At 38.5% G+C, this 14855-nt stretch overlaps 1 non-coding gene across 1 annotated transcript; it reads left to right on the top strand.

The window, feature by feature from the left end:
* The first annotated feature begins 13633 nt into the window (after positions 1–13633).
* Positions 13634–13739, top strand: LOC128287729 (small nucleolar RNA R71). Its single transcript, XR_008278429.1, has one exon. It is a non-coding gene; the product is annotated as a small nucleolar RNA R71 (small nucleolar RNA).
* The last annotated feature ends 1116 nt before the right edge of the window (positions 13740–14855 follow it).

Genomic DNA, 14855 nt, shown 5'->3' on the forward strand with positions numbered 1-14855 from the left:
GAATTTATTACAGCACCAAAACGCTCACCTTCAACCGAGCTTCTTCGGAATTTATCCGGATATAACCACAAGCACAATTGCCTTCGGGTCTTAACCCGGATTTGGTAACTTGCACAAATGCCTTGGTCTTAGCCGGATATAACAACTTCGCATACGAATGCTTTGGGTCTTAGCTCGGATATAATCACTAGCATAAATGCCTTCGGACTTAGCCGGATATAATCACTAGCATAAATGCCTTGGGACTTAGCCGGTATCATTCAAATGCTCATGTACACATATATCAATAATCACGACACATCCATATTTCATTCTTGTTACTAAGGCTCAAACACAAAACATTTATCAAACCTTTCCAATTTTGGCTCAATAGCCACACACAAAGAGCATGATTTCAATTGACTTTATAACTTAGTCCCTACGCACATTCGGCTGTCCGCCATAATAGGACAAATCATTTCAATATAATTCAAGTAGGGTCATTACTCGAAGACTTACCTCGGACGTGGTCGAACGATTTCGACGGCTATTCGACTACTTTTTCTTTCCCTTTATCGGATTTAGCTCCCTTTTGCTCTTGAGCTTAATTTAACAAATAAATTGATTTAATCATTTGAGCATCGAAAGAGGAATTCAAGGTACCTAGCCCACATATTTTCATTAGACATTAAAGTCACATATGTACGAAATCATGAATCAACTCAACACATTAGTTAGTACTCTCCTTAGTCAATTTTCTAAGCCAAGAATAGGCATCAATATGCTTGCCTCTAACCGAATGCATGCACACCAATTCCCTCATGTGGCGAATATGCATGTCCATGTTGAGGCCAATTATACACTTAATACCACACAAAAACAGCATACATTTTACTAACTAACGCATTCCATATTGTAACTCAATACGCATCAATCATTTATTTCATAACCGAAACATCATCATATGCAAATATATACCTTGAGATGGTATATATGTCATACCAATACATCATGTGCAAACATATATACATATATATATGCTAGAGCCGAATCTCAAGTTGATTGTAACTAAACATGAACATAAATCCAAAACACAAATCTTACTTTCCATGCAATGAGCATAAATCATAGTTATGGATGTACCATGGCTGAATACATCACAACACCATAATTTTTGGTCATGATTAAACAAAGAACTTAATGTCTTACTCAAAAATACTAAAAAGAAAGTCCAAGAGCCATCAATCCACCATCACATGTATCATTAGCAAGCTTCATATTTAACATGCAATGGCATTAACACAAAATCCACCTTGGCCAAATACCATCCCCATGATATAACAAAGATTTGAACCATGGGCTAATAAAAGCATCAAGCTATCAACTAAAAACATGCATGAATCTCATGGCACAACCTCAAACATACCTTAATCTAGATACAAGTATGGCCAAACCTCCTCCTAATCCTCTTCCAAACCAAGCATGAAGCAAAAATTCCCTCTTCTTCCTTAGAATTTTCGGTCAAGAGAGAATGAAAGGATGAACAATTTTTTTTTTCTTTTCTTTTCTTCAACTCACGGCAAAGGGGAGGGGGAGAAGCCTTCACACACATTTTTTTTTCATTTTTTTATTACCCATACACCTTAGTTTAATGTTTCTCCATAAAGCACCAACAAAACATGTCTATGACATGTTTTGCCCATCCTCCCTTGTTTTGCATGCATGCTTTAATTAGTCATCACACATTTCCCTATCCTGCTTTCAAAGTTTACTACTAGGTCCTTTTTAGTGAAATTCACATTTATAATCCTAAATCAAATCATCAAAAATGTCACACACGAATTAACACATATCATAGGCATCAAAATGAACATTAAATTATTTTTATGCCTCAGTTTTGTGGTCCCGAAACCACATTCCGACTAGGGTCGTTTTAAGGCTGTCACAACTCTCCCCCACTTAAGAAATTTTTGTCCCCGAAAATCTTACCGGTAAATAGATTTGGGTATCGCTCTTTCATAGAGTTCTCGGGTTCCCAAGTAGCTTCTTCTATCCCGTGTTTGAGCTATAACACTTTCACTAGCGGAACCCTTTTGTTTCGCAACTCCTTTACTTCACGAGCTAGGATACGAATCGGTTCTTCTTCATAACTCATATCGGCTTGAATTTCAACCTCTGATGGACTAATTACGTGCGATGGATCAGATCTATAGCGTCGAAGCATCGAAACATGAAAGACGTCGTGAATCTTTTCGAGTTCAGGGGGCAAAATCAAACGATATGCAATGGACCAACTCGTTCGGATATCTCATATGGTCCGATGAACCTCGGACTCAATTTGCCTTTACTGACCAAATCGAGTATCTTTTCCAAGGCGAAACTTTAAGAAACACTTTATCTCCACCTAATACTCAATGTCTTTTCGTTTGAGATCCGCGTCGACTTTCGACGATCGGAGGCTATCTTGATTTTGACGGATTACTTTTACTTTCTGTTCAGCATCTTTAATCAAATCCACTCGAAAATTTTACTTTCACCGAGCTCGGTCCAAAACAATGGTGTACGGCATTTACGCTCGTATAAGGCCTTGTAAGGCACCATCTTAATACTTGATTGAAAGCTATTGTTGTAAGTGAATTCAATCAAAGGTAAATCATTCCCATGAACCATCGAACTCGAGGATGCAACATCTCAACATATCCTCAAGTATCTCGAATTATTCGCTCGGATTGACCATCGATTTGGGGTGAAAGGCGGTCTTTGAAATGCAACTTGGTACCCAAAGCTTCTTGCAATTTCTTCCAAAATCGCGAGGTGAATCTCGGATCTCTATCCGACACAATGTAAATCGGTACCCGTGTAATCTCACAACTGAGAAACGTACAATTCAGCTAGTTTATCCAATAAAAATCCGACGCGACGGGATAAAGTGAGCCGACTTAGTCAGTCTTTCAACAACAACCCAAATCGCATGCTTCTTACTTGCGGACAATGGCAGTCCGGACACAAAGTCCATTGTGACTCGATCCCATTTCCACTCAGGTATCTTGATCGGTGAAGTAATCCGAAGGCACTTGATGTTCCGCTTTCACTTGTTGACATATTAAACATCTCAAAACAAAGTCGGAGATGTCTCGTTTCATACCATGCCACCAAAATCGACGTTTCAAATCGTTGTACATCTTCGTACTCCCGGGTGAATTGACATTCGGCTACAATGGGCTTCGTTCAGAATCATCGAAATGAGTTCGAATCCTTGGAACACACAAACGACTTCGAACCTCAAACAATCATCATCATCAATTTGAAACTCCGATTCCTTGTTCGAACACACTCACCGTTTTGCAACCAATTTATCATCGACTTTTTGAGCTTCACGAATTTGATGAATCAATAATGGTTTGGCTTTTAATTCACTACTAACACATTGTCGGGTAGAAACGAGACAAGTGTACATTCATCGCTTCATAAAGTGAAGCGGTGATTTCACGGCTTAAGGCGTCCGCAACCACATTAGCCTTTCCGGGTGATAATCAATGACAAGCTCATAATCTTTTAACAACTCGAGCCAACGTCTTTGTCGCAGATTTAAGTCTCTTTGAGTCATCAAATATTTGAGACTTTTGTGATCCGAACACATGGAACTTCTCACCAAATAAGTAATGTAGCCATATCTTTAAAGCGAATACGATGGCGACCAATTCGAGATCATGGGTCGATAATTTTTCTCATGTGGCTTTAATTGTCTCGATGCATAGGCCACAACTCGACCTTCTTGCATCAATACGCAACCTACCCCAAGTAGGAGGCGTCACTATAGATGACAAACTCTTTGCGATTCGGCCGCACTAATACTGGAGCTTCCGTCAAATGAGTTTTAAATTGATCGAAACTTTTCGACACTTTTCCGTCCATTCAAACTTGACATCTTACAAGCGGTTTTGTCATGGGTGTGGCTATCATCGAGAATCCTTTTACAAACCGTCGGTAAGTAACCAAGTCCCAAAAAGCTCCGAACCTCATTAATATTTCTGAGGCTTCCAGTTAAGTATGGCTGAAATTTTGCTCGGTCGACTCGAATACCCGATGTAGATACCACATGACCCAAGAAGCTAACCTCTCTTAACCGAACTCACACTTCTTGAACTTAGCATATAACCGCTTATCCGTAAAATTTGCAACACTAATCTCGTGTGCTCCACATGTTCGGTCTCATCTCTTGAATAGACCAAGATGTCGTCAATGAACACAACTACGAACCGATCCAAATATGGTCGAAGATTCGATTCATCAAATCCATAAATACCGCAGGGCATTAGTGAGCCCAAAGCGGTATCACTAAGAACTCGTAGTGACCATATCTCGCTCAAGGCGCTTTGTGTATGTCCGAATCTCGAATTCATGAATCGATAATAGCCCGATCTCAAATCTATTTTTGAGAACACCGAGGCTCCTTCAGTTGATCGAACAAATCATTGATACGTGATAGCGGATATTTGTTCTTTATTGTCACTTTATTAAGTCGACGATAGTCGATGCACAACCTCATGGTTCCGTCTTTCTTTTCACAAACAACACAGTGCACCCCAAGGTGAAAAACTTGGTCGAGCGAAACCTCTATCCGTCAACTCTTGCAATCGAGCTTTCAACTCCTTCAACTCGGTTGGTGCCATACGACACGGAGCTATCGAAATTGGCGTAGTCCTGTACAAGCTCAATACCAAACTCTACTTCCGAGCAGTGGTAAACCGGTAATTCTTGGGAAAAACATCCGGTATTCACAAACCACCCAGCAGATTCGGTTTTATTTCTAACTCCTTATCATCAAGTACATACGCAAGGTATGCTTCGCACCCCTTTCTTACATATTTTTGGGCCAACATTGATGATATTACAGCTGGCAACCCCTTTAAGTCCGTAGACTCAACTCGGATCATCTCGTTATTTGCGCACCTCAAATCCATAGTCTTGCTTTTGCAATTCACAACCGCATCATGCACAGTCAACCAATCTAAACCGAGGATAACATCAAATTCGTCAAACGGCAACAGCATCAAGTCCGCCGGAAAATAGGAACCTCGAATTACTAGGGGACATTTCTTACACACTTTGTCGACCAGCACGTAACGACCCAAGGGATTTGACACCCGAATTACGAACTTAGTAGACTCAATAGGTAAAGTCTTACTTTGGATGCTAAGGTTTCGCATATATAAGAATGAGTAGAACCAGGTCAATCAAAGCAATCACATTAGTATCAAAGAGAGTGAAAGTACGGTAATAACATCCGGCGAGGAAGCATCCTCACGCGCGCGTATGGCATAAGCCCTAGCAGAGCGCGAGCCTCGGATCCGGTCGTAGCATCTCTAGATCCTCTCGACCACCACTAGCATTGCCCGTATTTCTAGATGGTCTACTTGACGTTGGTAGCACCGGCTTCCCACTCGATCTACATTCTTCGCACAACTTTGGGCAATCTTTAATGAAGTGGTCAACTGATCCGCACTTGTAATGAGAGCGGTCACGGAATCTACAACTTCGAGAATGCCATTTGCCACAATGTTGGCACTGCTTCGTCTCGACATTCATTCCCAACCTTGGCGATCAAGTGCCTCGTGTACCCATTGGGGTCGATCACGATCTCGTCTAAAAGGCCCAAGTGCCTCTAGACCGCCCACATCATCTCAAAATTTCTTCGATGCTGTTGAAGAGACTTTCCGAGGATCTTTTACGAAACTCCCGGTTCCCACATCAACTTTTGTTTTTCTTTTCTAAGCTCTTACGCTTACAAGCTCGCTCGACAAGTACTACGAACTCTCGTATTTCAAGAATGCCAACAAACATTTTATATCTTCATTCAGCCCATCCTCGAGCGTTTACACATGATAGCCTCGGACGAAATACATTCCGAGCGTATCTACTAAGTCTAACAAATTTTCGCTCATAATCGAGAATCGACATAGAACCTTGCTTAAGCTCAAGAAATTCCTTCCGCTTTTGATCAATAAATCTCGATCGATATACTTTTTCCAAACTCGGTTTGGAAAAACTCCCAAGTTACTTGCTCTCGGGCACACTGTAAGTCGAGTACTCCACCAATAGTAGGCGTAATCACGTAGCAAGGAGATAGTACACTTTAGGCATTCATCGGTGTACAAGATAGCTCATCGAGTGCCGGATAGTGTTGTCCAACCAAAATTCAGCTTGCTCGGCATCGTCACTATCCGTAGCTTTAAATTCATAGCCCCATGTTTTCGGATTCATCAACTAGGGGCTTACTTGACCTTATTTGGTCGGGCCATCGGGGCATTGTAGGTGCGGGGTTGTGTTAGTCGGGAATGGAGGTTGTGGAACAGTAGTGTTAGTTCGAATGTATTGGTTGAACCAATCATTCATCACGCTATAAAAGGCTTGCCTAGCCTCATCATTCGGATTACTAACAAAGTTGAGAGTCCGGCTCATCCCTTGTCGTGAGCAGCGCCACACTCTCCACATCATCACTATCGCTTCGGTTGGGATCGGATCCATTACTATAAATAAACACAATTTCAAACGTCAAAAATCACCACACTATCAAATAATCACATAAAATGGCATGTATAGCTAGACCCAAACGCATTACGGTAGTCCTAGAATCAACTAAACCGTAGCTCGATACCAATAAAATTGTAACACCCGTGCACTGAGTCTCATTCACGAGTCGAACACAAGGTGCTAATCGACTTTACTTAATCATTTCACAGTCCTTTTAAAATTTTCGAGACGAAATTTGGTTCTTGCATCACTGTCACCTTAAAAATCATATCTTGATTTCCAAAGCTCGAAAATTAGTTTCGTAATTTTTCCCTGAAATTAGACTCATATTTCCATCTACTATAATTTTTCTAGAATTTTGGTTGGCCCAATTAGTACGGTTTATTAGTTAAAGTCTCCCATGTTACGTGGGTCGACTACACTAACCTTTGCACGTTACAACTTGAATATCTCCTGCATGCAGGCTTCAATATCGATCTTTGTTTGTTTATATAGAAACTAGACTCAAAGAGGAATCTATACATATATGGCCTGACTCCTAATCTCGGTTAATTTACAATGAATTTCCAAAGTCGGAACAGGAATCCGAAACCGTTCGGCCCTATTTCACGAAAACCTAAATATCTCTTAACATACAACTCATATGACCGTTTCGTTTCTTCCATATGAAAGTAGATTCATCAAGGTTCATTTACATAATTTATTCTCTATTTAATTCCATTCCTACAAATTTTAGTGATTTTTCAAATCCACACCACTTCTTCTTTGTCAAGATCTGTTTTCAAGGTAACTTTACCTATTTCGTGGTTTCCATGGACCAACTAGAGTTTTGTCATACATAGGTCTACCTATGATCATGTTTAACCATTCCAAGGGCTGATCATTGCCCAACACTTCCATTCCAGTCCATAGTCACATCATGAAACCATATATACATACATAAACACAAATGGTCTAATGCCATACTCCACTTCTACGAGCCATTTTCGCATGGCCGTACACACATACATCACAAAAGTACTTGAAAAACAACAAAAGGGTAGTCCTATACATGCCATATCCAGAGTTCAACTAAAGAGTACCAAAAGGGCTTTGATAGTGTGGATGAATTTGACTTCGATGATCCCGAATCCGATAGCTAACGAGCAAAATCTATAAAACAGAGAGCCAAAGCAACGGGGTAAGCATTTTAATGCTTAGTAAGTCTCAAGTAATGAAATCAGCTTTGACTAAAGTATTACATTCACATAGCTAAATGAATCACTTTAGTAATACACATTCTCATAATCATACTTACTTCACACTTCATCAACATATACACACACAAGGTATCAACCTATCTAAGAGCCAAAAGTTCGTTAGTCGATCGAAGCTAACACTATTTCAAATGAATCGACTTTTTCGATGCACATGTAAACATACCTTATCGTACGGGTTTTTCGAGCGTATTAATTGAATTTATTACAGCACCAAACGCTCACCTTCAACCGAGCTTCTTGAATTTATCCGGATATAACCACAAGCACAATTGCCTTGGTCTTAACCCGGATTTGGTAACTTGCACAAATGCCTTGGTCTTAGCCGGATATAACAACTTCGACGAATGCTTTGGTCTTAGCCGGATATAATCACTAGCATAAATGCCTTGGGACTTAGCCGGATATAATCACTAGCATAAATGCCTTGGGACTTAGCCCGGGTATCATTCAAATGCTCATGTACACATATATCAATAATCACGACACATCCATATTTCATTCTTATTACTAAGGCTCAAACACAAAACATTTATCAAACCTTTCCAATTTCGGCTCAATAGCCACACACAAAGAGCATGATTTCAATTGACTTTATAACTTAGTCCCTACGCACATTCTACTGTCCGCCATAATAGGACAAATCATTTCAATATAATTCAAGTAGGGTCATTACTCAAGACTTACCTCGGACGTGGTCGAACGATTTCGACGGCTATTCGACTACTTTTTCCTTCCCTTTATCGGATTTAGCTCCCTTTGCTCTTGAGCTTAATTTAACAAATAAATTGATTTAATCATTTGAGCATCGAAGAGGAATTCAAGGTACCTAGCCCACATATTTTCATTAGACATTAAAGTCACATATGTATGGAAATCATGAATCAACTCAACACATTAGTTAGTACTCTCCTTAGTCAATTTTCTAAGCCAAGAATAGGCATCAATATGCTTGCCTCTAACCGAATGCATGCACACCAATTCCCTCATGTGGCCGAATATGCATGTCCATGTTGAGGCCAATTATACACTTAATACCACACAAAAACAGCATACATTTTACTAACTAACGATTCCATATTGTAACTCAATACGCATCAATCATTTATTTCATAACCGAAACATCATCATATGCAAATATATACCTTGAGATGGTATATATGTCATGCCAATACATCATGTGCAAACATATATACATATATATATGCTAGAGCCGAATCTCAAGTTGATTGTAACTAAACATGAACATAAATCCAAAACACAAATCTTACTTTCCATGCAATGAGCATAAATCATACTCATGGATGTACCATGGCCGAATACATCACAACACCATAATTTTTGGTCATGATTAAACAAAGAACTTAATGTCTTACTCAAAAATACTAAAAAGAAAGTCCAAGAGCCATCAATCCACCATCACATGTATCATTAGTAAGCTTCATATTTAACATGCAATGGCATTAACACAAAATCCACCTTGGCCAAATACCATCCCCATGATATAACAAAGATTTGAACCATGGGCTAATAAAAGCATCAAGCTATCAACTAAAAACATGCATGAATCTCATGGCACAACCTCAAACATACCTTAATCTAGATACAAGTATGGCCAAACCTCCTCCTAATCCTCTTCCAAACCAAGCATGAAGCAAAAATTCCCTCTTCTTCCTTAGAATTTTTGGTCAAGAGAGAATGAAAGGATGAACAAATTTTTTTTTTCTTTTCTTTTCTTCAACTCACGGCAAAGGGGAGGAGGAGAAGCCTTCACACACATTTTTTTTTCATTTTTTTATTACCCATACACCTTAGTTTAATGTTTCTCCATAAAGCACCAACAAAACATGTCTATGACATGTTTTGCCCATCCTCCCTTGTCATGGCCGGCCACCACTTATAAAAAGAGGGGTATTGACATGCAAGACCATTGTTTTGCATGCATGCTTTAATTAGTCATCACACATTTCCCTATCCTACTTTCAAAGTTTACTACTAGGTCCTTTTTAGTGAAATTCACATTTATAATCCTAAATCAAATCATCAAAAATGTCACACACGAATTAACACATATCATAGGCATCAAAATGAACATTAAATTATTTTTATGCCTCGGTTTTGTGGTCCCGAAACCACATTCCGACTAGGGTCATTTTAAGGCTGTCACAGCATATATGACTGAGGCATTTCATCAAGTTTGGATATATTAGCTGTCCTTTGACATTTGTCGCAAGAAGTAATATACCTGTTGGCGTCTTTGAATAGAGTGGGCCAATAAAAACCTGATTCGAGGACTTTATGTGCAGTCTTATTTCCACCGTAATGTCCTCCAGCTGGTCTTAAGTGGTAATGTTCCAAGATTTTCAATGCTTCTGTTCTTGTAATGCATCTCCTAATGATTTTATCTGCATATTTACAAAAAAGAAAAGTGTCTTCCCAGAAGTAGTTTTTCACATCAGTGAAGAATCGCTTCTTTTGCTGATGTGTCAACCATTTTAGGATAATGTTAGTGGCTAAAAAATTTGCAATATCTGCAAACCAAGGTACCTCAAATCAGATATAACAAAAAATTATTCTTCAGGGAATGAATCATTTATTTCAATGTCATCTGGAGAGATGGTCAGCCGCAAGATTTTCAGCTCCTTTCTTATCCTTAATCTCCAAGTCAAATTCCTGCAATCATAAGATTCATCGAATGAGTCAAGGTTTTGCATCAGTTTTAGTCAAAAGGTGGTGAAGAGCGGAATGGTCAGTATAAACAACAACTTTAGACAACATTAAATATGGCCTAAATTTATCAAATGCAAAAACCACAGCTAGCAGCTCTTTCTCCATGGTGGTGTAATTTTCTTGTGCGGCTGTCAAAGTCCTGCTAGCATAATAGATAGGTTGAAAATGTTTATCTCTTTACTATTCCAAAACTGCACCTACTGTAAAATCACTCGCATCGCACATTAGTTCAAAAGGTGAATTCCAATCAGGTGCAATTATAATTGGAGCTTTAGTCAGTTTATCCTTTAAAGTATTAAATGCTTCTAAACACTCCTGATAGAAATTAAAAAGCACATATTTTTCTAATAATTTAGTCAAAGGCTTAGCTATTTTAGAAAAGTCTTTAATAAATCTTCTATAAAACCCAGCATGTCTTAAGAAGCTTCTAATAGCCTTAACCGAATTAGGGGGTAGTTTTTCAGTGGTTTCAACTTTAGTTTTATCAACCTCAATCCCTCTACTAGAAATTTTATGTCCTAACACAATACCTTCTTGAACCATAAAGTGACATTTTTCCCAATTAAGTACAAGGTTTGTTTCCTCACATCTTATTAACAATCATTTTAAATTTTTTAGGGAAAGATGGAAAAGTTACCGAAAATCGAAAAATCATCCATAAATATCTCCATGACGTCTTCTACGAGTTCGTCAAAAATGGCCATCATGCAGCACTGAAAAGTAGCAGGAGCATTATATAATCCAAAAGGCATTCTACGATAAGCAAACGTACCGTATGGACATGTAAATGTCGTCTTTTCTTGATCTTCAAAAGCTATTAGGATTTGGAAATAGGCAGAGAGTCCATCTATAAAGCAGTAGTACATGTGTCCTAACAATCTTTCCAACATTTGGTCAATGAATGGAAGAGGAAAGTGGCCTTTTCTCGTGGCATCATTTAACTTCATATAATCAATGCACACTCTCCAACCTGTGACTGTCCTTGTTGGGATTAATTCATTCTTCTCATTGGCTACAATAATCATACCTCCTTTCTTAGGAACAACCTGCACTGGACTCACCCAAGAACTGTCAAAAATAGGATAAATAATTCCAACATCTAGGAGTTTCATTACCTCAGCTTTAACAACTTCTTTCATATTGGGGTTTAGTTATCTTTGGGCTTGCATGCATGGTTTATATTCATCTTCCATTAAAATTTTATGGGTGCAAAAAGAAGGGCTAATCCCTTTAATGTCAGAAAATTTCCATGCTATGGCCCCTTTATGCTCTCTTAATACTTGGAGTAATTTCTCTTTCTCCTTGGGTTGCAAGTTGGATGTAATAATTACCGGTAATGTGGAATTATTTCCAAGGAATGCATATTCCAAGTGATTCGGCAATTGTTTAAGTTCCAGTTTAGGAGGTTTGTCAATAGAGGGTTTTTGCTTAAGTTCATCTTTTACCTTAATTCCCTCATATTCTGCTAGTTTTGGAAAGGTCTCATTGGAGTTTAGTTCGGTTCCTATTTCAGAATCATCATCCATCCCCTCTCCTTGGGCGAGACACAGTTCCATCGTGTCTTTGTTTCTTGAAAAGAATCTTGAGTAGCATGATCAATAGAGTCAATAAAATAACATGAGTCATCCTGTTCTCTAAAAAATCTCATGACATCATAAATTTTAAAAATAATCTCTTCGTCACCTACTCTAAGTACCAATTATTTCATCATCCACATCAATTACAGCTCTAGCAGTGGCTAAAAATGGCTGACCTAAAATTAAAGGCACCTCAACGTCTTCATCCATGTCAAGCACAACGAAATCAACAGGGAATATAAATTATCTACTTTTACAAGTACGTCCTCTATAATTCCCCTAGGATATTTGACAAATCTATCAGCTAATTGAATACTCATCCTAGTGGGTTTAGGTCCTTCAAGACTATGCTGTTTAAACATTTTATATGGCATCAAATTAATGCTGGCGACTAATTCAGCTAGTGCTTTATCAACATTCAAACTACCAATTAAACTGGGAATAGTAAAACTTCCTGGGTCCTTTAGTTTGGTTGGCAGTTTGTTTTGGAGTATGGCTGAGCACTCTTCATTAAGCTCCACTGTAGATAAGTCTTCAAACTTCCTTTTATTTGTTAGAAGCTCCTTTAAGAATTTTGTATATGTAGGCATCTGTGATATAGCTTCAACAAAAGGTAAGTTAATATGCAGTTGTTTAAAAAATTCAAGAAATTTACCGAATTATGCATCCATGCGGTCTTTCTTCAACTTTTCTGGGTATGAGATTGGTTGTTTATATTCTGTATTCACCGGCTTTGGGTTATTTTGTCCTACCTCATTCTTACCTTTGCTTACCACCGTTTCTGGCCTTGGTTTTGCAACTAACCCTTCCTCATCTTGAATGAAAATCAAGTTGAGTTGCTCCCTTGGGTTAGATTCAGTGTTGCTTGGTAGGCTACCTTGTGGTCATTCGGACTTGGCGAGCTATCCAATCTGAGTTTCGAGCCCTTGGATTGATGCTTGTTGATTTTTGAGTGCCGTCTCGGTATTCTGAAAATGAGTTTTTGACACCGAGATGAATTTTATTAGCATCTCCTCAAGGTTTGGCTTTTTCTCCTACTGGTACGGTGGTTGCTGAAAGCCTGGAAGGGGTGGTGGTTTTTGATTCCCTTGGCCTCCCCATGAGAAATTTGGGTGGTTCCTCCAACCTGCATTGTAAGTATTACTATAAAGATTATTTTGAGATCGAGGATTATTACCCATGTAATTTAACTGCTCGCTCTACATGTTGTGGCCGTAAGGTGGGTGTTCTAAACTGCTTGATCCACCTCTACTTGCTTCACACTGCATTACTGGGTGAACCTGTGAAGAACTAAAAAAACCATCAATTTTCTTATTTAAGAGTTCTACCTGATTAGAGAGCATGGTGACCGAATCGACGTTATAAACGCCGGCTATTTTTGTTGGCTTTGTCCTTATGACTTGCCACTGATAATTATTCAGTGACATCTCCTCTATAAATTCATAGGTATCTTCAGGTGTCTTATTATTGATGGTTCCGCCAGCAGCTGCGTCAACCATCTACCGAGTCGAAGGGTTCAAGCCATTGTGAAACGTTTGGACCTGTAGCCAGAGTGGTAACCCATGGTGAGGGCATCTTCGCAAAAGGTCCTTGTATCTCTCCCATGTATCGTTGAGTGTTTCTAAATCCATCTGCACAAAAGAAGAGATATCATTATGTAATTTAGCCGTTTTAGCCAGCAGAAGATATTTTAATAAAAACTTTTTGGTCATTTGTTCCCAAGTAGTGATTGGCCCCTGTGGTAACAAATTCAACCACTGTTTAACTTTGTTTCTCAATGAAAAAGGGAATAAACGAAGGCGAATGGCATCATCAGAAATACCATTAATTTTTAATATATCACATAGTTCCAAAAAGTTTGCCAAGTGAGATTTGGGATATTTGTCCAGCAAACCATCAAACTAAACAAATTGTTGTATCATTTGAATTGTGTTAGGTTTCACTTCAAAAGTATTTGCAGCTATAGCAATCTAACTATGCTCAATTCAGTTCTTGTTAAAGAAGGTTTCGCATAATCATACATAGTGCGCAGAGTAGGATTCTGATTAACAGCAATCACAGGAGGTAGCGGATTTTCTTGGTTTTCAGTCATCTCCTCGGTTGTGGTTGAAGTATTGTCCTCTTTCTCTTCTATGTATCGTAAGCTTCGCCTTATTTCTATTCGATTTCTGCGAACTGTGCGATCGAGCTCACTATCAAACAGTAATGGTCCTGACGGGTTTCTTCTGGTCATAAACTAGAAAAACCTGTCCAAAGAAAATAAATGAAGAATTAGAAAAGAAAATAAAAATTTAAATTGCAATAAAAGTAAAATGGCTAAAGTAATAAAAATCGAGTGTTCCTAATATCCTAGTTCCCCGGCAACGGCGCCAAAAACTTGATGCGTGATATTTGTAACAGGTTTTAAAAATTTATAAATGAATCATTCTTGAGACTTAACTTATTATCACGATTAAGGCAAGTGTACCTATCGAACTGTAGTATAGTTCAGCAAGATTGGATTGTCGAACCCAAAGGACCTACGAGTACTAGTATTTACTTTCTTTTTATTATCTAGCCTAAAAATTAAGAGGTTTGGTTATCTAAACTAATTACTAACTAAGAATACACAGAAAGAAGATTTGGAAAAATACTTTTGGGAAAATTCGATTGATTAAGACAATACCTAAGGAAAAATCCACCTAGACTTCACTTGTTATTTGACTCTGAATCAGACGATTTATTCATTTGACTTGCCTCATAAAAATCCCTAAGTTATGTTATTATCTCTCTCGAGACT

The sequence above is a fragment of the Gossypium arboreum genome, chromosome 13 (genome assembly GCF_025698485.1).
Source record: "Gossypium arboreum isolate Shixiya-1 chromosome 13, ASM2569848v2, whole genome shotgun sequence".
Classification (NCBI taxonomy): domain Eukaryota; kingdom Viridiplantae; phylum Streptophyta; class Magnoliopsida; order Malvales; family Malvaceae; genus Gossypium; species Gossypium arboreum.